The sequence below is a fragment of the Pleurodeles waltl genome, chromosome 8, assembly GCF_031143425.1.
Source record: "Pleurodeles waltl isolate 20211129_DDA chromosome 8, aPleWal1.hap1.20221129, whole genome shotgun sequence".
In the NCBI taxonomy this organism is placed as follows: Eukaryota; Metazoa; Chordata; class Amphibia; order Caudata; family Salamandridae; genus Pleurodeles; species Pleurodeles waltl.
The window spans coordinates 48657761-48681094 of record NC_090447.1 but is presented as its reverse complement, the minus strand read 5'-3'; positions in this window follow the sequence as shown (position 1 = coordinate 48681094).

The following is a 23334-nucleotide window of genomic DNA, read 5'->3' as shown; positions in this document are numbered from 1 at the left end:
ATTTCCCAACAATCAGGCTGCTGTATAATGTTTACATACATTATACAACAAGCAGGGTGCAAGAAAGGGGCTTATGGTCCAATGGAAAGGGAGAGGAATGTGGATTGGTAGGAGTACAAAGAGAGACAACACAATATTCTGTTAATAAAACCAATACTTTTGAGGACTTTCAAAGCAGAGTGTGTGTGTGTGTTTTTTTCTGTGTGTATATAACAAATCCTGCTCAAATCCGACTGACATCTCACAATACTTGACTGGAAGCACGTGTACTCAACTATTTATTAGAAAATACATGTATTGGGGGGAGGGGTGTAACACCCCAAATACCCTACCTGAAGCTACGCACCTGACTGTATTGCAGTACTGTGTCAAAATCTGCCCCAGTAACAAAACCCACCCCCCCCCTTTCTAGTCTCCGGGTACTTGGTGCTGCCAGTCCGGGGCTGCCCTACACTCACTTCTATGGAGTCTCACTCAAACGTATCACTGCCCCTGCAATCACTTTAATGGAGCCTCCCTGCTTTCATCTTCTCTGTCCCCATACACTTAAATGGATTCTTGCAGAAGTCCCTAGTCATTGCTAAGGCACATACTTCGAAGGAGTTGCACTCTTCCTCATCAGTGTCAACCACACACATCACTGGAGGCTCATTCACATGCATCTCTTACAGCGCACACAAGACTGGTGGCCATTTTGTAATGCCACTGGAGATCAGGCAATTCATGTGTTCCAGAAGAGGGACAGCCAAAACAAAGGGCCTGATTTAGATTTCGGCAGATGGGTTACTTCCTCACAATAGTGACAGATATCTGGTTTGCTGAAATATAAATCCCATAGGAAATATTAAGAATCATATTTTTTCCGGACGGGATATCCGTCGCCGTTGTGACGGAGTAACTCATCTGCTGAAATCTAATTCAGGCCCAAAGTCTCAAAGTAATGAAAGAAAAGGTCCTACATTTCGCAAAAGAGACGGTTAACACCAAGCATAGGGTATGCCCTTAGGGATTTACAGGATTTCCTTGATCAGCGATGAAAGGAAGCATTCACATTTAAAATAGTCCCCCATGCTTTCCTAGTGGAGGTGGAAGAACACACACGAACAGCCAACAGACAAATGGTGAGACAAAAAAACTTCTGTAGGCTGTTGAAACATGCAACTGACAATGTCTGAAACCACTGGCCGAAAGTTCACAGTAAATGAGCCGTTTTCTGTATTAAGTGAGTTTATTGAATACACTACATTCAATGTTCACCATAAATTAGGTGAACGCAATTCCACGTCAAACCTGAAACAAATAGGTGGTGTCCCTCTGTGACTCGGTACAGAATACCCCACCTGTCATGGTTTACCTGGTGGTAATAACACACGTGGATCAGCATGGTAATCATTCACACAACAGTGAAAGTCAGTACTGTACTCTCAGAGCACCCACATCTGGGCACAAATAGCTCTACATCATCATCACATGCTTGTAGAGTCTTCACATTATTAAAAGCTAGTATAAGCCATAAACGTCTACACCACTTACCAACACCACTAGAATGACGCTCTGCAGCTGGGGAATAATTTGAAAACACTTACCTTGAAGAGGCATGTAATCAACAATTAGGACCACTATCTCCCTTGTTTACATGGTGTTTGAGGACTTGCCTTTTCCCTCTCTTTCGTTATATACATAATCTTGAACCCATCCTATCATTTCTTGCATGGCGGAGGCTCAATGTACGCCGTTGGCTAGTTCTCGCTGATTAAATATTCACGGGTACTTACAGACATATATACGGAGTAGGAAGTGGGAGGAACTAGATCTGTTTGAGGACTGTGGGAACTTTTTCAGATGTCCCAATACAAGCAGGTTTCCTGGTTTAGGTTTTGACAATTAGAGCCTGCTAACGCGTCCCTTTATGACTAATTTCTACACTTGGGGACTCGTTTTAGGCCAATGAATCTTTCGACCCTGATTGAAGACACCTTAGGACGAGATAACTAATTAACATGTCAATCAATATGTCAATAACGTCATCAATATTTACTATAATAAGACAATTCAGTTTAGTCAAATACATTAATAAGATTCAGGAAACCACCATGACCTTTCAGCCATGAATAACCACACCAGTTTAGTACAATTTAGTGATATTTATTCCCTATTGATTACAATTCTACTAACAAGTTTATTAATCTCAAAACCAAGAAACACATTATCATAGTCACAATATGGCAACTCTGATAGGACTTCATCAAAGCAAGGATCACGAATATTAGAACATAACACGGCGTCAACATAGATTTTCTTTAGCAGAGTAACGTTAGCACATCTTTCAACAAAGCATAGATTCAGTCATTTGTCTATTTGCGTCAGATTAATGAACCCCTCAACTAACCTCAAATTGGCATTGGCAAAAACAATTTAGCAACATCAATTTGGAAAACCTCTAACTAAGGTATCTGTCAAAAGAAGCAGTTGGTATCTAGAAAGGAAAAGAAAACAGACAATCACAATTTCATTGTCATATAGTTACCCTCCGTATTGGGTCAGCATACAGATTCAGTCTTCGTCCTCAGGACATCAGTTGATTCGCCAGCAGCCAGGAACTCAGCAAGTCGGGCAGGTAGGGTAAAAAGGTACTTCCCTCATAAGGAGGGCAATATAAGGGCAAGGATGGTTTTAAGAACCAAACAGCAAAGTCTCTATGCAGAGTGACAAAGTGTCTGGGTCATAGCAATTCGCAATAGCATCTCCCTAAATCCTATTCTCCTCGTCTCCCCTCGATCTCCAGTCTAAACTACTTCCTTGTGTCAAGGGTTTTTATCCCTTTTCTGTTGTACAGTCCCCTAAATTTTCATTGGGTAGGGGTTTGCACCCCATTATCTCCATCCAATAGGTTACCAATTAGCTCATCAAATTTGTCACCCCATAACAGTTCTCACGTAGTTTATTGGTCCTTATGATTGATGTCTTCAGTGGGTAGAATGTCCTGTATGATTTCATACTCTCGTGGTCCTTTTCACATCTTCAGTCAGTGGCTCCATTGTCTGTACCGGTTCAGGCGACCTTGTACCTGGGATTAGTCTACACTGTTGCATTCAGCTAAAAATGTTTCCTAGAGCAAGTCGAATTTCATGAGAACGGATCTACTACAGTTACATTCATCTTCTAGCTTTTGGAAAAACAAGAGTTCATGTCCTTCAGCAAGTCAGCACACTGCACGTTAGAAAACACACATTTAATATGAAACCAGGCAGCTAGGCCTCGACTCATGCTAACTAAGGCCTAATGATTTATTAGCAGAACCTTAGCATATAACCCTTTACATTAGTGTAAAGCATACTTTAACATAACATTTCATCATTATTAGACAGTTTCATTAGTCCCCGTTTATATTGGCGGCCACTCCCCGTGGGCACGTTTCAAGCACGCGTTTTAGCAAAATACATTAATACATTTTCTATGCAGCATTATTATGCATTAGTTCATAAACATTTCATGTTAATATTGAGCATATAAGCTACGCTCTCTCAAGCCTATTACCACTGGTCTACTAGGACTTCACCTTCATACTGAGCACCAGGTACCATCCTTTAGCACTTGTCCCTCAGGGTAGCAAAGTCGAACAGTCCAAGGATGACTCAGGTAGATGGTGTGGGGTAGAAACTCACAGCTCAATGAGACATGTAGCAACAGTCAATACATCTTATGCAGCCAGACCTTCTACTTAATAGGGAAAAGGACTTTACCTTGAAAACGCAATGCAATACTGTACATAATTATCACAGGGCTGCAATACGATGGGCATCAAGCAAGAGATTACTCTTGAGGGGACCAGAGTTTTGGCGTAGGAAGTTTCCCATGGTTTCTTATAGACCCAGCCACTATGAGTTAGAAAACATTTTTCCCTCTAGGTAGGGATCTTGTGACACCCCTTTGAATTTCTTGTCTATTTCAGTCACATTGACTATGGCTAGGATTTTGATAGAACAATAATTTTACATTTTACAATATCCTGGGACTCTCCTCCTAGATTAATAGATGTACAATCTATGTTCCATCCAGCACCCAGGATATGGAACAACATCCCCGTCTCCATCAGTACCACTTCAACGCTGCTCCAATTCAGGAAACAGTTAAAGACTCACATCTTTAAAGACCACTGCATCACAACGCATAATCCGTCCACAATCCATCTTCCTCTCCGATTACTCTGCGACCTTTTGTTTGTTTTTGACTATATACATCACTCTGCTGCCTTTTGGCTAAGTTTGTGCCATAGAAATACCATATACATACACACATACATACATATGACACAAGCCCATGATCCTTTTGCAATCCCAAAGAGCAGGGACAAACAGCTGAGTGACCTAGTGGCTGAAACCTCTTAACAGTATCCCAGCACTCATTTGCCGTGTCAGCCCTACTTACGTTAACGAACAGGCTGACAACTTGGCTAGTTTCTCAATCGTACTATGACCACGCATCTTTTTTTATAATCTTCTCTCCAAATAGTACATCTCCTAGCAGAGATTTCCTGCTGGTAGCTCTTTATGAGAGTGGATGTGTGTTTTACAAACAAATAAACGTGCACCTAAACATAACTTGTCCCAAATTCATAGTTCTTGCACTGTACTTTTGAACACAGTTCTGGTCAGGCAGGACCCTTTTCTGTTGTTGGGGGAGGAGGTGGGTGCAGAAGGGGGCTCTACTGCTTCCAGAGTGTGTATTCCAACATGGCCCACCAAGACAAGAAAGTGCTGACTCTGCCCTGGTCCGGCTGATGCTTTCTCTGGCCTTCATGTTTCCTCTGGTTGGTGAATGGAGGACTGAGCAAACACCGGTGAGGGGAACACTATCATCCACTCACTTTGATTGGAGACAGGTTGACCATCCTCAGACCCAAACAAAAACCTACCATGCAAACAAAGTGAAGAGCTTGGCCCGATTCCAGCAGTTATCAAAAGGGAGGCAGCAAAAACTGCTGATTTTGGTTGTGATGGCAATCTATCAAAGATGCTTCTACTGATGAGGCCAGCAAAAACTTCAATATTTCTGCAGGGAAGTGTTATCATGTTCTTTGGCTTCTTTCACAGAACTGCTGGATTCTTTTATGATTCTTCACTAGGGTAAGGCCATGATAGATGGTTCTGGATCTTGACAAGCAGCATGGCAGCCTATTATTTCAACTCCTTCTCTGGGTTGCAGCAAGTTGCTTTCAGTTCTTCCCCCAGCACCCTGCAGTGCTCCTTTCTAAGCAGACTCTCCTTCGTGCAAGGCAACCTGAAGCACCTCTCTTCAGCCATCAGTCAGCTCCTTCTGTCAAGGCAAGCTCAAAACAAGTCTTCTCCTGACAGGTTGCAGAACAGCCAGACTCCTGCTACTGAAACTGGTAAATGAGAGCTGGCAGTAAGCTACCCCAAACTTCGAGTACAGAATAGTTTCTACTTCGAAGCAACAGTAGAGTATGAAAAAGCTGAGGTTTTCCCTGCACCTCAGAGGTGCCCTCTCTCTCCTAGTCTCCAACCCAAGGGTTGTGTCTACTGCACGGGACCTCAGGATTGATTTGGATAAGCCCTGCAATTCATATAGTTGTGTGGCAGGCTCTCTCCAACCTCCATCTCCTATACTAGTACCACTCAGGTACAGGGAAATAAAATTGATTTTTGCCGAAGGGGGGCGTGGCCAACATGGCGGCCAGAGTGGTCACATAAAGCACAGCTCTGCTCTCGGCCCGAATAAAAATCCTCCACAAGACGCCTCCGTTTCTAAAAAACGGTAGGTGCTGAACGTGCGACCATCGGGACCCCCGGCGGCTCCGAACATACCCTGGGTGCCTCCAGGTGGCGGCGCCGCGAACGCGAGGACGAGTGCGGAGATCGAGCGCTGGTGCGGGCAGCGCGACCACGCGAGGAGCCGGACTCGGCGGCCTCTGCACCTCGGTCGGGGTGGGGCCGAAACGGAGTCGGAGCCCGCGCGCTGAGTGGAGGACCTGGCGGGGCGGCTGCGGAGGCGGCGCGGTACCCGGGAGACAGGTGAGAGCCCCCGGGGACGACGAGAGGAGACCTCGGAGACCTCCCAGTCAGGCCGCAACGGCCTAGGATAGCAGGCCCTTCCACGGGCAGCTGACACATTCTGTTGGCCCCCTTGGTGCCGCGCCCTCGGGACTGCGGGCCTCCGTCTTCCCCCACACAGGGCCCAGCAAAGCAATAGCACCAACTGGAGGCATTTACACACCGGTGTACTCACGGGTGGCGTACCCGGCCTGTGGGTGTTGGTGGCGGCGCGGTGCAGGCGTGGACGCAAACAAGGAGGGTCTGCACAATCCCACACAGGCGGAAAACAGCGCAAGGCGACGCACCAAGTATCCAACGTCTGTAAATACCCCACACTCCGCGGAGCACAATTGCAAGCCATACCGGCGAAATTGATCAGGTCGCAAGGCCCCCCAAAGTATATCAGGCACCACACAGGTGCCCAGTAGACGCAATAACTGTTTCACAGCAGCGCGCTGCCTGTAAGGGCGCCACACAGCGCACTGTGGCTGTCCACATCAGGCAGCTCTCAACAACTACCGCTTGCCACAAAACAAAATAAAGGAAAACTGTATGCGTATTACTTAACTGCATCAACCAATTTTACGAGGGATAGGCCAGACTGCCATTGCTGGTGTTATCCTGAGTGCAACAGAACCAAAAAACACAGGCGAAATCAATTAATACAGCTCTCAGATTGATCTGAAAGTACCACGCCAGCTCCCCCGCAACAAATTAAATTACACTCAGATCATTAATGGGCAAACCAAAGACCCCGCGAGCACCACCAGGCAACATGGAGCTAAACCAGTCGGCTCGACTGCCAGAGCCCTCGGTCACACACCAAGCACTTCAGAAGCTCGAGGCAACCTTACAGACACACACTACGCAATTCGAGAAAATACTACAAGCCATCCTGCATACCAAACCCACATTATAAGCAAAAATAGGAACGGTCACGGAAGACGTTAACCTTCTTCGCATGGATCAACAAGCATTAACGGAAAGAGTAACAACGCTCGAAGAGGATACGGCACGGATAACACCATCGATAAAAGACCTTCAACTACAACTGACGACAGTAACAACTGAAGTCGAAGCCTAGAAGTGCAGGGCCGAGGACGCTGAGGGCAGATCACGCCGGAACAATGTCCGATTCCTGGGATTTCCAGAACGAACAGAAGGTCCCAGCGCAGAACTATTCATCGAACAATGGCTAACGAACACAATATTACAAAATAATATCCCGAAATTCTTTTCAGTGGAACGAGCACATAGAGTGCCCGGAAGACCCCCCCCTCTGGGGAGCCAGCCCCGTCCGCTCATAGCAAGACTCAACTTCCGTGACAGAGACCTTATCCTGCAACTGTTCCGTAAATCAGGTCCTGTTAGCTTTGAAAATGCTGAGATCACGGCCTATCCAGATTTTACTGCGGAAGTACAAAAGAAACTAAACTCCTTTTTTAGGGTCAAAGAAAGACTGCGTGAACATAACATTAAATATGCCCTTCTGTTCCTTGCAAAATTGCGTATTCAGAACGATACTCGTACTCTCTTCTTCACCACTCCTGAGGACACCTGGACCTGGTTGCATGCTAAAGGCCTGGCCGACCAAACAAACCCGAGAAACCCAGCGGAAAAATGGTCATCCCCAAAGACTAGGCGCAAACCTCGAAGAAAACAGGACATTAAACCTTCACCTGAACAGGCTCAAGCAGAACGCTTTTCACTACTACAGGCCACAACGTGCTTTATCAACACATCTCCAACGTCCCAGTCCACCCAAAACGAAGCTGAGCTGGAACTCGAAACACAATATGACTCCACAGACTCCAACCGCAGCCCTCATCTAACACCGCGCACAGCAGATGACATTTTCTAAACAAGCAGGCCCAGAATATCTTTACAACCAGGAACAAACTTCCTCCTGGGTAAACAGCCTACCCAGTCTGTCGACTAGTAATGGAGCGATGTATTGCCAAACCTGGCTGCCAGGCAGGATTGCGGACCCGCAGCCGCCGGGGGTCCACAAGAGGATGCAACAGGAGTGAAGCGGGCCGAGAAGTTCGTTGACTCGGATACATGTACACAAAGCGCCCCCTACTCCATATGGACCGGTTCTTTAAGAAGGCAGACACAGGCTCTTTCCCAGCCGTGAGACAGTTATATATAGTTGTTGTTTTGTATGTCACTAGACGTGAATTACTTAAGGCACATATCGTAGCTCACGATCATAGTAATTGCCGCTGTAAATACTCCCTCAACACAAACGTCATTACCACAGTTGGTAACACCCTAACTATAAAACACATTGGGGAATGCCGGGTGGAGCATAGCACACAGACAATATACCCACCAAGCTCAACAAAACAACACACATACCATGGCACCCCAACATCACCAAAACACCCCACAATATAAAATAATCACATGGAACATCAGGGGCATGGCATCTATACGTAAACGGCAACAAATTAATGCGTATCTTAAGCGACACCAGATACACATAGCTATGCTACAAGAGACTCATCTCAATGGGGCCTTACTAGAAAACCTACGTGCAAAATGGCGGGGCCAAATATATGGTACCATCTTCTCGTCCTTCGCTCGCGGGGTGGCGATCTGGGTTGCACCAGGGGTCCATTTGTAATGTCCCACACGCAAATTGACCCAATCGGACGGTATGTGATACTGGAAGGGGAACTAGATGGTTACCCCTTAGCATTAATCGCTTTATATACCCCGAATACAGGCCAACGCGAATTTCTGTGGACACTTAACAACAGCAAACTTAGAGATCCATCCGAGCCTAGTATATGGGGCGGTGATTTTAACTCTGTACTAGACATACACATGGACTGATCAATCCCTCCAGTGATCACTGCCCCAGCCAGACGCACAACTGCCGACCTAGTAGAGTGGGCTACAAATAACTGCCTGAAAGAAATCTGGAGGGCGGGACACCCCACGCACCGCGAATACTTTTACTACTCATCAGTACACAAAATACACACAAGAATAGATATGCTATTCGCAACGCCTGCCATAATTCACAAAATAAACACGTCAGAATATCTAGCTCGTACTATCTCGGACCACAATCCGCTACACGCCACAATAGCATGGGGACGCACACATGCTCGCATCCCAACTTGGCGCCTACAATCAGAAGCCCTCACAGACCCCCCCCTTTTAAGCAGAGTTGTCCAAATGCTTATCAAATTATTTTACGTCAAACAAAGACACCGCCTCAACACGCGCTATTGAATGGGATGCCCATAAAGCTGTGAACCGTGGCCACTGTTTAGCGGCCAGAGTGGGAGTCAGAAAAGTGCTCACTAATGAACTACAGGAATTAGAAATTAAAATGCTCAGGGCGGAAGTTGAGGTCTCAACGAATATATCCTCACTAAAAACACTGAGTGATCTCAGAGCAAGCTACAGGGAAACAGACACTAGACTATGCAAACACGATTACAGACACTTCCAGGCGCGACAACACGCAGAGGGTGATAGATCCAGAAAATTATTAGCTTGGCTGGTCCGACAGCCAATGAAGACATCACCCATAGGTGTGATTAAAATTCACACAGGCCTTGTTGTCAATACCCAAGTTGAAATTAACACATCCTTTCATACGTATTATCGCACTCTATACCAACCCTCTAATCCTCCTCCTGAACAACAGTTATCTGCATTACTAACAATGATTCCCCAAAATCCACACATAATAAGCAACTCAGAAATGCTAGACGGCCCTATCACAATAGAAGAGCTATGAGCGGCTCTTTCTCAAATGGCAAGCAATAAGGCCCGTGGCCCTGACGGGTTGCCAGCGGAATATTTTAAATCACAACCTAATCATTTACTACAACCCCTCCTTGAGGTGTTCAATGAAACCCACAGCAGAAAGCAACTCCCAGACTCCATGCGTGAAGCACTAATAGTCGTGCTCCCAAAACCAGGCCGTGACCCCTTAGACGTCAGGTCATACAGACCCCTCTCGCTCATTAACTCTGATTGTAAACTTCTAGGGAAGATCCTTGCAAACAGACTACTCCCTTACCTACCAAACCTAATACACCCAGATCAATCTGGGTTTATACCAGGCAGAAATACTTTTCTAAACATCAGAAGACTAATTCGCTTAATGCACGGAACCATGGGGGAGGAAGCAGTGGCTATGTCCCTGGACATAGAAAAAGCTTTTGATACACTCAGCTGGGACTATCTCTACCGAACATTAGAAGCATTCAGGTTCCAACGTGGCTTCATAAATTGGATTAGGACCCTATATCACAAGCCCATAGCACGAGTCAAAACTGGTCAAATTACAGTATATCCGAGGAACTTCCAATAGGCAGAGGTACCCGGCAGGGCTGTCCGCTCTCTCCCTTATTATTTGCTATTGCAATGGAACCTTTAGCAATTAGACTTCGTAGAGACGCTAATAAATGGGGCATACCAGAAGCTGACCTATATCACATTGTGTCACTATACGCTGATGATGCCCTAATCTATCTACGTAAGCATTCAACATCTATTACAGAAATAATGCTAATACTAGATAGCTTTGCACTGGTCTCCGGATTACATATAAATTGGTCCAAATCATGCATTTTCCCCCTTGTCCCCACACCAAATGAACAACACAGTAGTCTACCCCAATATCAGCTACCCTGGGCTACCTCAACTTTCAAGTACTTAGGCATACAGATTTACCACTCTATGACAGACCTAAAGGAGGGCAATCTGGACCGTTTGCTCATATCCACCCGGAGCTCCCTGTCATTCTGGACATCGCTCCCACTAATCCCCCATGGGTCGTACCACCATAGCTAAAATGCTAATCCTACCGCGTTTTCTGTACTATTTTACATCCTTCCCGCTGACATTACCACGCACATTCTTCCATAAACTACATTCTCTCCTAACTGAATTACTATGGGGTAGAGACAGACAAAGGGTATCGCTAGCTATTACACAACACCCACAAGTAGAAGGTGGTTTGGGTATGCCAAACCTGGAATTATACTATGCAGCGGCCCAACTGCAATGGATAGCCTCATGGTTCAATAACTCAACCTCCCCAGAATGCGTAGCACTGAATGAATACACAGCATCACAAACAATATTAACGACACTACTAGCGGGCTCCCCTTCCCCAACAAATAGATCTCCAATATTGGAAGCTGCTAAATTTTGCTGGAAAAGATATGTCCAGGGCAAGTCCAACCACCCCCTATACTCACCTACAATACCCTTATCCCAAATCCCGAAAATACAGATCCTATCACTTCACCACGATATACGTGAAGCTACAACTTTAAATGTGGGTGACCTATACTCTAATTCCCATATAACAACTTTCGTGGAACAGGTGACTGCGGGAATAATGCACACTGGAGCTTTTTTAATGTATGGGGCCATCACCAAATTGATACGTAATCTATGGGGCAACAGTAACAACGAGCCTAGCGAATCTGGGTTGCTTACCATACTCCTAACAATAGGTAACACTAAGGGTGCTATCTCAATGATATACAAAGCTTTGTCAGCAAACGCCCGCGCAGACCTATCCCCAGCTAAATCTCGCTAGGACACCGCCTTAGCTGCTCCAATCTCTCAAAAAACCTGGGAAGTCATCCTTGCCACGATCAAAACGGTGTCACGTAACACTAGACTGAGATACACTCAGTTTAACAATATTCATCAGACCTACTTATCTCCTGCCCGCATCAACAGAATCTATCCCAGTGCTAAGTCGGAATGTCCTAGATGTGCCACACCCACTGCCAATTTTTACCACATGGTCTGGGAATGCCCCTCAATAAATGCAAGCTGGCAGAGAATCACAGAAACGACTTCAGAAGTCGTTGACCACGCACACTCCCTCCCCAGAATCGTGTCTCCTAGGAATCTGCCACCGCTCCGAAGGAGACAAACATCAACACAAAATCATAGATACGGCATTTGTAGTGTACAAGCGCTTGATCACTATACATTGGAAGGCGCCCCAAACTCCCCCTTACTTAGCCTGTCTGCGCGACCTACATAACCGTACACAAGCAGAAGCCCACACACTAAAACATTTACAACAGACGGGCCAGCCACAAGAAGGAGTTGAAATATGGGACAGCTTCGTGGTTAAAATAGAAACCAGAGATGATATGTTCCCCCCATGACTCCTTACACTCCCTTCACCAATAGCGCTGACACTAGAACACCCAATTAACACACAAGCCAAGTAATTACCAACATACCCCAAGACAGAATTGTCGTACATTCCTCCAAACTAACACGCATATGCCAGGCCCACTCAAAAACATGCACGCTTGGTTAAAGTCCGTACCCACATCAGATGTGCACCTCTTCCCCCCATGCGTGCATCCCAACGACAATCTCAATATTCGAAGCGCCATTACGTATATATGCATAAAAACTATAACCAGAGTGACCATAGTTATATATTATATAGTTTCTCTTTTTTCTCTTCTCTGTTTTTTCTTTCTATTCCATGCATACTATTAAAAGCTTTTTGTTGAATACGCGGCTTAATGTTCGAAGATGTAGGTGAAGCTACCTGAGCTAAGAAGCAGCACACTCCTTTGAAACAATTGAATTGCACTGTCAGTTTCTATACCTTGTTTAATAAACAGATTAAAAAATTTAAAAAAATGGATTTCTGTCCTGCCACGTTCACACATGGGGCGGCTCGTCCACTGGGGTCTCAGGGGGTTGCCCAGCAATTGTGAGCCATCATAAGTGTAAATAAAAATTTCCTGAGTCCAGACTCTCCAAAGGACTTGGGGTGTCCTGGCTGCTGTGTTTGTTCATGGGGAGCAATGTGAGCCAGACCTGTTGATTAGCAACGGCAGCCAGCTGACATCTAATGCATAGGTCAGATTGGACAGGTTTCTGACTGTGTACAACTCGACATGCGCACTTAGATCCCCTCAAACCAGCACTCGGTTATGGGGCCTGGGGAGCACAGCACAGGCCCCCAGGTCTCCTTTGTAACGTTGGCCTCACCTTCCTCAACTAGTCCTTGCATTTCTCCCTTCGAGCTTTAAGTATTAACAGTATGAGAGTAAAGTCTGCACTGGTTCTGGTCAGGCTGTCCTTTCTCCACCGGCCCATGACTGAAGGCAGCATGTGGGCGGGATGATTAAAGAACATGACCAATCACTGCGTGGCTTTGGTTTTGAATCCACACAGTGATTGGTCACGCTTCTTTAAGGGTGATGCAGTGACAATGCTTTTCTCTCATTGCACAGTGATAGCAATAACGCTGTGCGTGAGGAGAGAGGATAGGGTCACCTGCTGGCAGGTTTAATACCGGTATCTGAATGTCCCTACTAGTCCTTAAATTAGGAAAATCACCTAAAACTGGCATTTCTCCCTTTATAGAAACATACTTTAAACAGTAAATGTGAATAGAGAACACTTTAGCTGTGTTCTACAGCTGCCTTAATGATCCCTGAGTGCTAATTAAAGTAAAAAAAAACTGAAAGGCCATTATAAAAAATGAATACAGAGGTTTTACTGAATAATAAAGTCTGAGCTTTTGCAGAATCTTAAAACGTGAACAGATGGCCGGTATATGTTTCTAGGAAAGGTGGGACCTCTAGAGTGGATGGCAGCAGTCTCTCTCTGTTATGTTCCCCAGCAGGCCCCATAGACAATATTCATAGAGTCTGAGAGGGTGTCTCCTCTCATAGCCTGTTCTTTTGGACTCAATGCCATTGTGGCACCTAATCAGCAAAATCCTTAATTCTGGTAAAAAAAAAAAATAGATCATTTAAAATTAAACTTATTTCACTGTGCACTCTCTCTGCCTGCCCATCCCTTAGACTGCTGCCAACTGGACACATGCCATGTGGTGACACAACTCAGATAGTCCTGGTATTGCACATGCTAGGATAATCATAAATAAAAGAAATTCACCTTGAGGTCATAGGGCCATTTGACAGCTATGTTATGCTACATTGGTTTGCAGTGAAGCTTTTTGCAAATAAAACGTGTTTTACAAACAAAAGAAAAAATTACTGTGTTAAAAAAAGTGCACCTTTAACAATTTAGTTTGTATTGGGTAACCATAGTTAGTTATTTTAAATCAACATTCGAGTTCACCTATAATGAAATGAGTTAGCCCAATATTAATGTCATTTTGAATGTCATCTTTACATTTACAAGTAAGAGGCTGTCTTGCATATGTATGCAGGTGTTTTGCACAAGATGTTTTTCTTTTCTTCCCACTGCAGATGCTGTATTTTTACAGAACTCTCCTTTTAGTTAGTAAATAGATATTTGTTATGTGTTAGACAACTGATAGTGAGGTTCTGATAGGGAGGGGAGGAAGATGCCATGACGCAAGACTCATGGGAAGATCTGACTGAACCAAAAGATTTTGTTGTAGGAAAGTAGCCTCTTTCTAGCATGGTTACCCCCCCTTTTGGCCTGTTTGTCCGTGCGTTTGACGGTGTCTACTGGGATCCTGCTAATCAGGACCCCAGTAGTTATTCTCTCTCCCTTAAATTATGATTATAGGATACTGGCAATCCAGTATTCCACCCACAATTGGCATACCGGTGCCCCCTTATAAGTCCCTAGTATGTGGTACCTAGGTACCCAGGGCATTGGAGTTCCAGGAAATCCCTATTGGCTGCAGCATTTCTTTTGCCACCCATAGGGAGCCCATGCAAAGGCTTCTCCAGGACTGCCATTGCAGCCTGTGTGAAATGGTGCATGCAGCCTTTCACTGCCATTTACACTGCACCAGGTCACTTATAAGTCACCCATATGTCAGGCCCTCCAACCGTGAAGGCTGGGTGCAGAGTACCTGTGTGTGAGGGCACCCGTGCACTAGCAGAGGTGCCCCCACGTCATCCAGGACCATTTTCCCGGACTTCATGAGTGCAGGGACATCATTTTAAGCATGCACTGGACATAGTGCACTACGTATGTACAGCTTCACAATGGTAACTCTGAATATGGTCATGTTTGGTATCGAACATGTTGGAATCATACCCCAAGGCTTTTGCAAGCATTGGGTGTATGATTCAATGCACTCTGGGGGCTCCTTAGAGGACCCCCAGTACTGCCATTACAGCCTTCTGAGGTTTTCCAGGCAGCCCCTACTTCTGCCACCTCACAGACAGGTTTCTGCCCTCCTGTTGCTTGAGCAGCTCAAGGCCAGAAAGGCAGAACAAAGGATTTCCTTTGGGAGAGGTATGTTGCACCCTCTCCCCTTGGAAATAGGTGTTAGAGGCATGGGAAGGGTAGCATCCCAAAACCTCTGGAAATGCTTTGAAGGGTACAGATGGTGTTCTCCTTGCATAATTCAGTCTACACCGGTTCAGGGATCCGCAATCCCTGCTCTGGCATGAAACTGGACAAAGGAAAGGGAGTGACCACTCCCCTGACCATCACCACCCCAGGGTTGGTGCTCAGAGCTCCTTCACAGGGTCCCTGGGTTTTGCTATCTTGGATTCCAAGGTGGCAGGGAACTCTGGGAGCATTTGAGTGGACAGTGCCAGCAAGTGACGTCAGAGCCCTCCCCTGATAGGTGTTTATCTATGTAGCTTACCAATCCCCCTTTCAGGGCTATTTAGGGTCTCTCTCTTGGGTGGTTCTTCAGATTTGTATTGCAAGACTCCAGCAGGAATCCTATGCATCCTTTACTTCACCTTTTTACATAAGAAACTGCATCTTGACCCTCCAGGAACTCTACAACTGCAACAAAGAAGCAAAGACGACTTCTGCAACATTGCGTTTTCAGCTCCTGCCAGCAACTGCAATTGTTTCCCAGTTGTGCATCCTCAGAGGACAGCCGGTCTTCCGCCTGTACCAGAAGATCGAAGGAATCTCCATTGAAATGAAGGAGTCACTTCCCTGCTTCAGCAGGCACCCGTCTGCAGTGACGACCTGTGGCTTGGGTCCCCTCTCCTGACGAAGTGCGTGGATCCAGCATCATGGGTAGTGGACCGAAGTGGTCTCGACGGTCCTGAAGACCAACTTTGGTGGAGGTAAGAGCATGCCTCCCCACGCAAGACAGTACCCCTGTGCACCGCATGTTTTGCAGTTGCCAAGGCTTCTTGGCATCTTTCCACAAACTTCTTCATGCCCTGTGTAGCTCAGACCCCCAGCACTCCTTCCTGTGACGCACAGCCTCCTGCGTGGTTCTCCGGCGACGTGGAAACCCTTTGTGTAGTGCTGTATGGGCCTCCTTTTGCACCTTCTTTGTCCCCATGCTGTGGGACTCCTGTGCGTGCTGCCTGGTCTTCTGGGGGTTCTCTGAGTTGCTGACAGCCCCCTCTGTCTCCCTCTCCTGGGTAAAGTCCACCAGGTCCCTCCTGGTCCCGAGCAGCACCATTTCCCGCTTACCGCGAGCTTTGCGTACGCCAATGCTTGTTGGCAGAATCCAGCGACGCAAACCAGACTGTAATCATCCATCCGGCATGGGACATCATCTGCACAAACCAGGAACCCACATCCATCTTCTTGGGTGCAGTACTGACTGTTGTTCCTCACCGGTGGTTCTCCTTTTACACCTTCATCTGGGTTAGCAGGGGCTCCTGTTCTCCCTGGACTCTTCAGTGCTTCTTGGACTTGGACCCCTTCTTCCACAGGTCTTCAGGTCCAGGAATCCATTGTTGGTGTCTTGCAGTCTCCACTGGTTCTTGCATAATCTTCTTTCTCGTGTTCTTGTGTGTTCTAGGAAAGTTACTGTGATTTACTCCTAGTTTCCTGGGCTCTGGGGTGGGTTCTATTACTTACCTTTGGTGTTTCCTAATACTCCCAGCGCCCCTCTACACATTACACTTGCCTATGTGGGAAACCAACTTTCGCATTCCACTTTCTTAGTATATGGTTTGTGTTCCTCCTAGGCCCATTTCTAACTATTGTGATTTTCACTGTTTGCGCTGTTTTCTAACTATTTTACAGCTATTTCTGCATACTAGAGTATATAATTTGTGTATTACTTACCTCCTAAGAGGGTATAGTCTCTATGGTATTTTTGGCACTCATGTCACCAAAATAAAGGTCCTTTATTTTTGTAACACTGAGTATTTTCTTTCATGTATGTGAGTACTGTGTGACTACAGTGGTATTGTATGAGCTTTGCATGTCTCCTAGTTAGGCCTTGGCTGCTCATCCACACTATCCCTTGAGAGCCTGGCTTCTAGAAAGTATTTATATTTCACTATTAAGGGATAACTGGACCTGGTATAAGGTGTAAGTACCATAGGTACTCACTACAAACCAGGCCAGCCTCCTACAGCTGTTCAATATAACAACTCACTGACATAGTCATGTTTGCACCATTGAAATAGTCTGAGAAATATGGGAGTTTAGCTGCTCCCAGAGACTGGTAAACAATCATTGGATCACAGAAGTGAGGTCCAGCTGATGTGTTGCAATTAATGTGCTGTTTAATTATATTAGTGTTTTCCTTAGATTAGGGCTAGAAAGGCTCAGCCTCGGATTCCAGGACTCCCCTCGATTACTGTCTCTTGCACACTTTCTGCATTAGATGCTCACTGATTTTAAATGAGAACATTTTTCTCATCTCTGCAAATCTCCTTGATTGGAGTCCAAAGGCATCAAGTTTGAGCAGTCTTATTCTTCCATCAGAAACCTTCATTTTGTTATTTGAAGCTGATATCTTCTCCTTCGTGCTTACACTGGATGCCTTTCTCAACTTCACCTCCCTTATAGTTAGAATATAGCTTTTTATTTAAGAACACACTTTTTGTATACTCTGAATCAAAGTTGTAATTCTTACTTATGTTGTAATTTGTCTTATTTTGAAATATCGACTTCTTGATTATCTAAACCTGTAATGATGATGTATGTAATTTAAACACAATGACTATTGATCTGATTTGGACTAAGGGGGTCATTCCGACCTTGGTGGGCGGCTACCGCCGCCCGCCAGGCGGAGACAGCCATGAGGCCGCCAATGCAGCCGCACTCACGCAGCCCCCATTCCAACATTCCCGCTGGGCCGGCGGGCACAAACCAAGTTTGCGCCCGCCGGCCCAGCGGGTATGAGGCCGCAACACAGTAGCCGGTTCCTAATGGAGCCGGCGTTGTTGCGGCCGTGCGACGGATGCAGTTGCACCCGTCGTGCTTTTCACTGTCTGCTATGCAGACAGTGAAAAGCTGGCCGGGGCCATGTTAGGGGGCCCCTGCACTGCCCATGCCAGTGGCATGGGCAGTGCAGGGGCCTCCAGGGGCCCCATGACACCCCTTACCGCCAGCCTCTTCCTGGCGGTGCACACCGCCAGAAACAGGCTGGCGGTAAGGGGGTCATAATCCCCAGGGCAGCGCTGCCCTGGCGGATTATCCCCGCCGGGGCATAAACGGCGGGAAACCGCCGGCCCCGGCGGTGCGACCACGGCGGTACCGCCGCGGTCAGAATATGGAAAAAAGCACCGCCAGCCTGTTGGTGGTGCTTTGGTCATTTTTTCCCTGGCGGTCTCGGACCGCCAGGGTCAGAATGACCCCCTAAATGTGTTAATAAATCCTTTTAAACTCAGTTCAGTTCTCTTTGTTGTTTTCTTGTCGCACTACTTGGTCTTCAGTGTCTATGGAAATTAATGTAAATAAAAGTTCCTTATCCACAGCCTCACTAATAAAGATCCCTGGACCAGACGTCCAAAGCCATTTAGCATTTCTTAACTGTCCGAATCACTAATTCGGGCCGTTAAGAAATGCTAAATGGGCTTTTCAGATGTAAAAAGCCCTTTATGGAATCGCAAATAGGCATTACCTATTTGTGATTCCTAATCAGATGTACAAAGCATTTCCCAAATGCGAATTGGGCATTTAGGAAATGCAATCACCATTAACTTCAAGTCGATGGCAACCATGTGCAATTTTAAAAAAGCATGCAAAGATGCTTTTTTTAAAGTACAATAGAGCACACACATGCCACTAGGGCATATGTGTGCTCTACATGTGCACCACTATTTTTGGGGCGCATTATGGGGGGGCCTCTAGCCCATTGCCATCCTTGGTCTTGCATTTCCAAAATAGTGATTTCGTAATAGGAAATCGCTATTTTGGAAATGCAAAACTGGCCCATTGTCACAAATGACATGGGATTTCTTAATTGCGATTTCCTGATAGCGATCCCTACTTTGTAGAAATCACTATTAGGAAATCAGTATTTTGATACATATCATTTTGCATTTCCTCCATAACACTTTCTATGGATTTGTGTATGATGATTACACCTGACTTTTGGGATAAAAGAATCCCCATTCCAGCAGCAGCATAATACCTGAATTCATTACTCCAATTCTCCTTACTCATCCCAATACTCACTTTGTGAGTAAATGTACCCATTTTCTTACAGAGGAATCACTGCTTCCTAAAGCTTTCTTCAGTCTCTATAGTATGGAAGGAAAGTCCTTCTATAAATCCCTCTTCCCCAAGACCTCTTCGTGTTCATAACAAACTTTGGAAAAAACAAAGGCTGGTGAAAGAAGGATGAAGGGATGGTTGTAAGTAATGAGACAACTAGGGAAGGATTATAGTAATGATTACTGGTAAGTTTTACCTCCTCTTTTTCTTCCCCATCCTCTTCCTTTCTTCATCAGACTTGCCCGAACTAAGCCATCTTCATTAACCAGTACGAAGTAAAGAAATAGAGCAGTAAAGAGGTCGGCCAATGCTAATCCAAGCACACTGGGGGCTAGACCAGAAGCCAAAACTGGAGACAAGGATCTCTGTCTACCTCAAATATCAAAAGAAGCCCAGTGATGACCATAAGCTCTATCTGGGAATCTTCATCTAGAGTCCTGCAGAGTATGAAACAGAAGTAGAGAGCCCCTTATTTATTAAAATCTCCCTCTCAGTCTCCACACTGACAAGCTTAAGTGAGCCAGGGTATCAAGGGCAAAGAAGGTGACTCAGAGGAGATGGAGACCAAGGTAGAATCCACTCTTGCTCCACCTCCAGTGTTTGAAGGAGGGGAAACCTGAACTCTCAGGATTAAATGTATGGAAAGAAAGGCATGTTGGAGGCCAACTCGCCAGGGGTTGGTATCGCTTCCTGCTGCCTGTGGATGGTGGTATCTTGCTAGGAATTCTAAAAGCTGAGCGTTGTGGTGTATTACAAATTAAACTATTCGATTAGTTCTGCATAACTGAAGTATTTCCTGAAAAATTAAAGGGCTGAGGACAAAGTCCTGAGAACATGGAAAACCCCTGCTGAGATGATCTGCCCGAAAATGCAGAATTCCCCTGATCTAAAGGACACTCAGATTCAAGAGACTGTGCTTGGCCTAGCTGCAGATCTGATCAGTTAACTGATTTAGCACAATGGAACCTGTCTGGAATTGATGATTGAGGTAAGACATGATCACTGTGTTGTCTGTATAGACATCTAAGGATTCCCCCCTTAGGTGATCTGCAAAAAAAACGGTATTGCTCTTTAAAGAGCCATTAACTACCTCAGGTTGGATGACCTGTCTTCTGCCTTTCTCCAAAGAACATGAATAGTCTTAGTGTCTCGTACTGCGCCCCGCTGTGTGCTGCTAGCATCAGCAGATAAGGCTATTGGACTATGATAAGTTAACAAATCAACCAAGAGAAGCTCTATCAAACTGAGAGTATGACAGAAATCATTGCATCACAGTGTAGAGGTTTCCAGAGGTCAAGCACCCCCTGACCCAGATGGAGACGAGCCAGTGATAAGATACTCAGAGTTGCAGCCTGAAATAGAAAAGTAGGTAATAAGCCCTCTGCGTCTTCAACAAATCTAGGCTTGGAGCAAAGGGATTTGACAATTAATTTTTAGCATATCTCCTTGGATTCATAACCATTGTCTCACCAGGGCCCCTGATTTGGCCCTGGTGAGACCTACATTTCCTCCTCGTGGATTCCATAAGTAAAACCATCCTCTGAGAAGGATCGAACATGGATCCTGTATACTCAAGTCTCTGTGATGGGTAAAGCTGAGACATGTTTGAGGATGCCCGCATAAAGAACATTGGCCCTCATTACAACCCTGGCGGACGGTGTTAAAACGGCGGTAAGACCGCCAACAGGCCGGCGGTAAAAAATTTGCAATTACGACCGTGGCGGAAACCGCCAACAAAGACAGCCACTTTAACACTCCGACCGCCACAGCAGTACAAACAAACAGCGCGGCGGTCACCGCCAAAAGAGAGGCGGAAGACAATGTACCGCCCACACTGTTATGACAGGCCAATCCGCAACCTTTTCCGGGGCGGATTCACCGCGGATAAAAACACGGCGGAAACAGGAATTTCGAAGGGAAAACGCTCACCTCTACACACTCCACGAGGAACGAGGACACCATGGACCCGGAACTCCAAATTCTACCTGCGATAGTCTTCCTGCTCCTGTACCAGAAGCACGAACGCCGACAGCGAAGACCACGGTGAATACTGCACCTATGACACAGGGGAGGGGGAGGCAAAATACAGGGACACACACACGCAATAGCCCCACCCCCACCCTCACCCACTACAAAACACACACTAATACATATCTATATATTGTAGTTACACCCCCCAAACCCCCCTGAAGAATGCAAAGACCAAAGGAAATGATTGTAACAATTGTAATCTATTAAAATACAGTACTGTAAAATATATATACACTATAAACAAATATATACACCAATAATACAAGTCCAGGTATTGCACCATTTATAGTCCGTGGACCACTGGGCCCAAAATGCATGGGCGAGGCCCACACTCGATACCAGATCAAAACAGAGAGAACACTGCAGGGGCATCAGATAGAAATACAACAGGCACCTCAGGGGGAAGGAAAGGGTGGGTACCTCAGCCGGATGAGTGCACAACGCCAGATCCACGAGGGGGCTCAATGCCCACTGTTCAATCCTGGGGAGTGCAAAGCCACAGTCTCTCAAGTCTCTACAGTGGGTGGTTTGCCCACTGTTCAATCCTGGGGAGTGCAAAGCCACAGTCTCTCAAGTCTATACAGTGGGTGGTTTGCCCACTGTTCAATCCTGGGGAGTGCAAAGCCACAGTCTCTCAAGTCTCTACAGTGGGTGGGTTGCCCATTGTTCCATCCTGGGGAGTGCAAAGCCACAGTCTCTCAAGTCTCTCCAGTGGGTGGTTTGCCCACTGTTCAATCCTGGGGAGTGGAAAGCCACAGTCTTTCAAGTCTCTCCAGTGGGTGGTTTGCCCACTGTTCAATCCTGGGGAGTGCAAAGCCACAGTTTCTCAAGTTGATAACAGTCTCCACTGGTTCTGGAGGGGGACTGGTGCCCAGAGTGCTTCATCCTGTGAAGGACAGAGGTAGTGGATGGATGTCTCCACTGGTTCTGGAGGGGGGCTGGTGCCCAGAGTGCTTCATCCTGTGAAGGACAGAGGTAGTGGATGGATCTATCCACTGGTTCTGGAGGGGGACTGGTGCCCAGAGTGCTTCATCCTGTGAAGGACAGAGGTAGTGGATGGATCTCTCCACTGGTTCTGGAGGGGGACTGGTGCCCAGAGTGCATCACTCACCCCATGACGGTCCCAGTTGCGTCAGTGCCCCTGCCGCTCATGGGCTAGCAGTGCTTGATTTAGTGGTGCACTGTTCAGCGGTGCTTGATTTGGCGGTGCTCTATTCAGCGGTGCTTGAGTTGGCGGTGCCCTGTTCAGGGGTGCTTGATTTGGCGGTGCCCTGTTCAGCGGTGCTTGAGTTGGCGGTCCTTCATGGCCTAGCGGGGCTTGTGCTGGCGGTCCTTCATGGCCCAGCAGGGCTTGTGCTGGCGGTCCTTCATGGCCCAGCGGGGCTTGTGCTGGAGGTCCTTCATGGCCCAGCGGGGCTTGTGCTGGCGGTGCCCTCCTGGGCAGCTGGGCTGGGGCTGGCGGGCCCTCCTGGGCAGCTGGGCTGGGACTGGCGGGGCCCTCCTGGGCAGCTGGGCTGGGGCTGGCGGGGCCCTCCTGGGCAGCTGGGCTGGGGCTGTCGGGGCCCTCCTGGGCAGGTGCGATGGGGCTGGCGGTGGCCTCCTGGGCAGCTGGGCTGGGGGTCTGGCGGGGCCCTCCTGGGCAGCTGGGATGGGGCTAGCGGTGGCCTCCTGGGCAGCTGGGCTGGGGCTGGCGGGGCCCTCCTGGGCAGCTGGGCTGGGGCTGGCGGTGGCCTCCTGGGCAGCTGGGCTGGGGCTGGCGGTGGCCTCCTTGGCAGCGGGGATGATGGCTGTCTTCTCCGCCGTGCTGCTCTTCCCAGACTTGCTGGGTTTCTTGTGGCCCTTCCCCACCTTGGGAGGTGTCACAGCTGAGTCCACACTCCCACCGGGACCCCTGGGA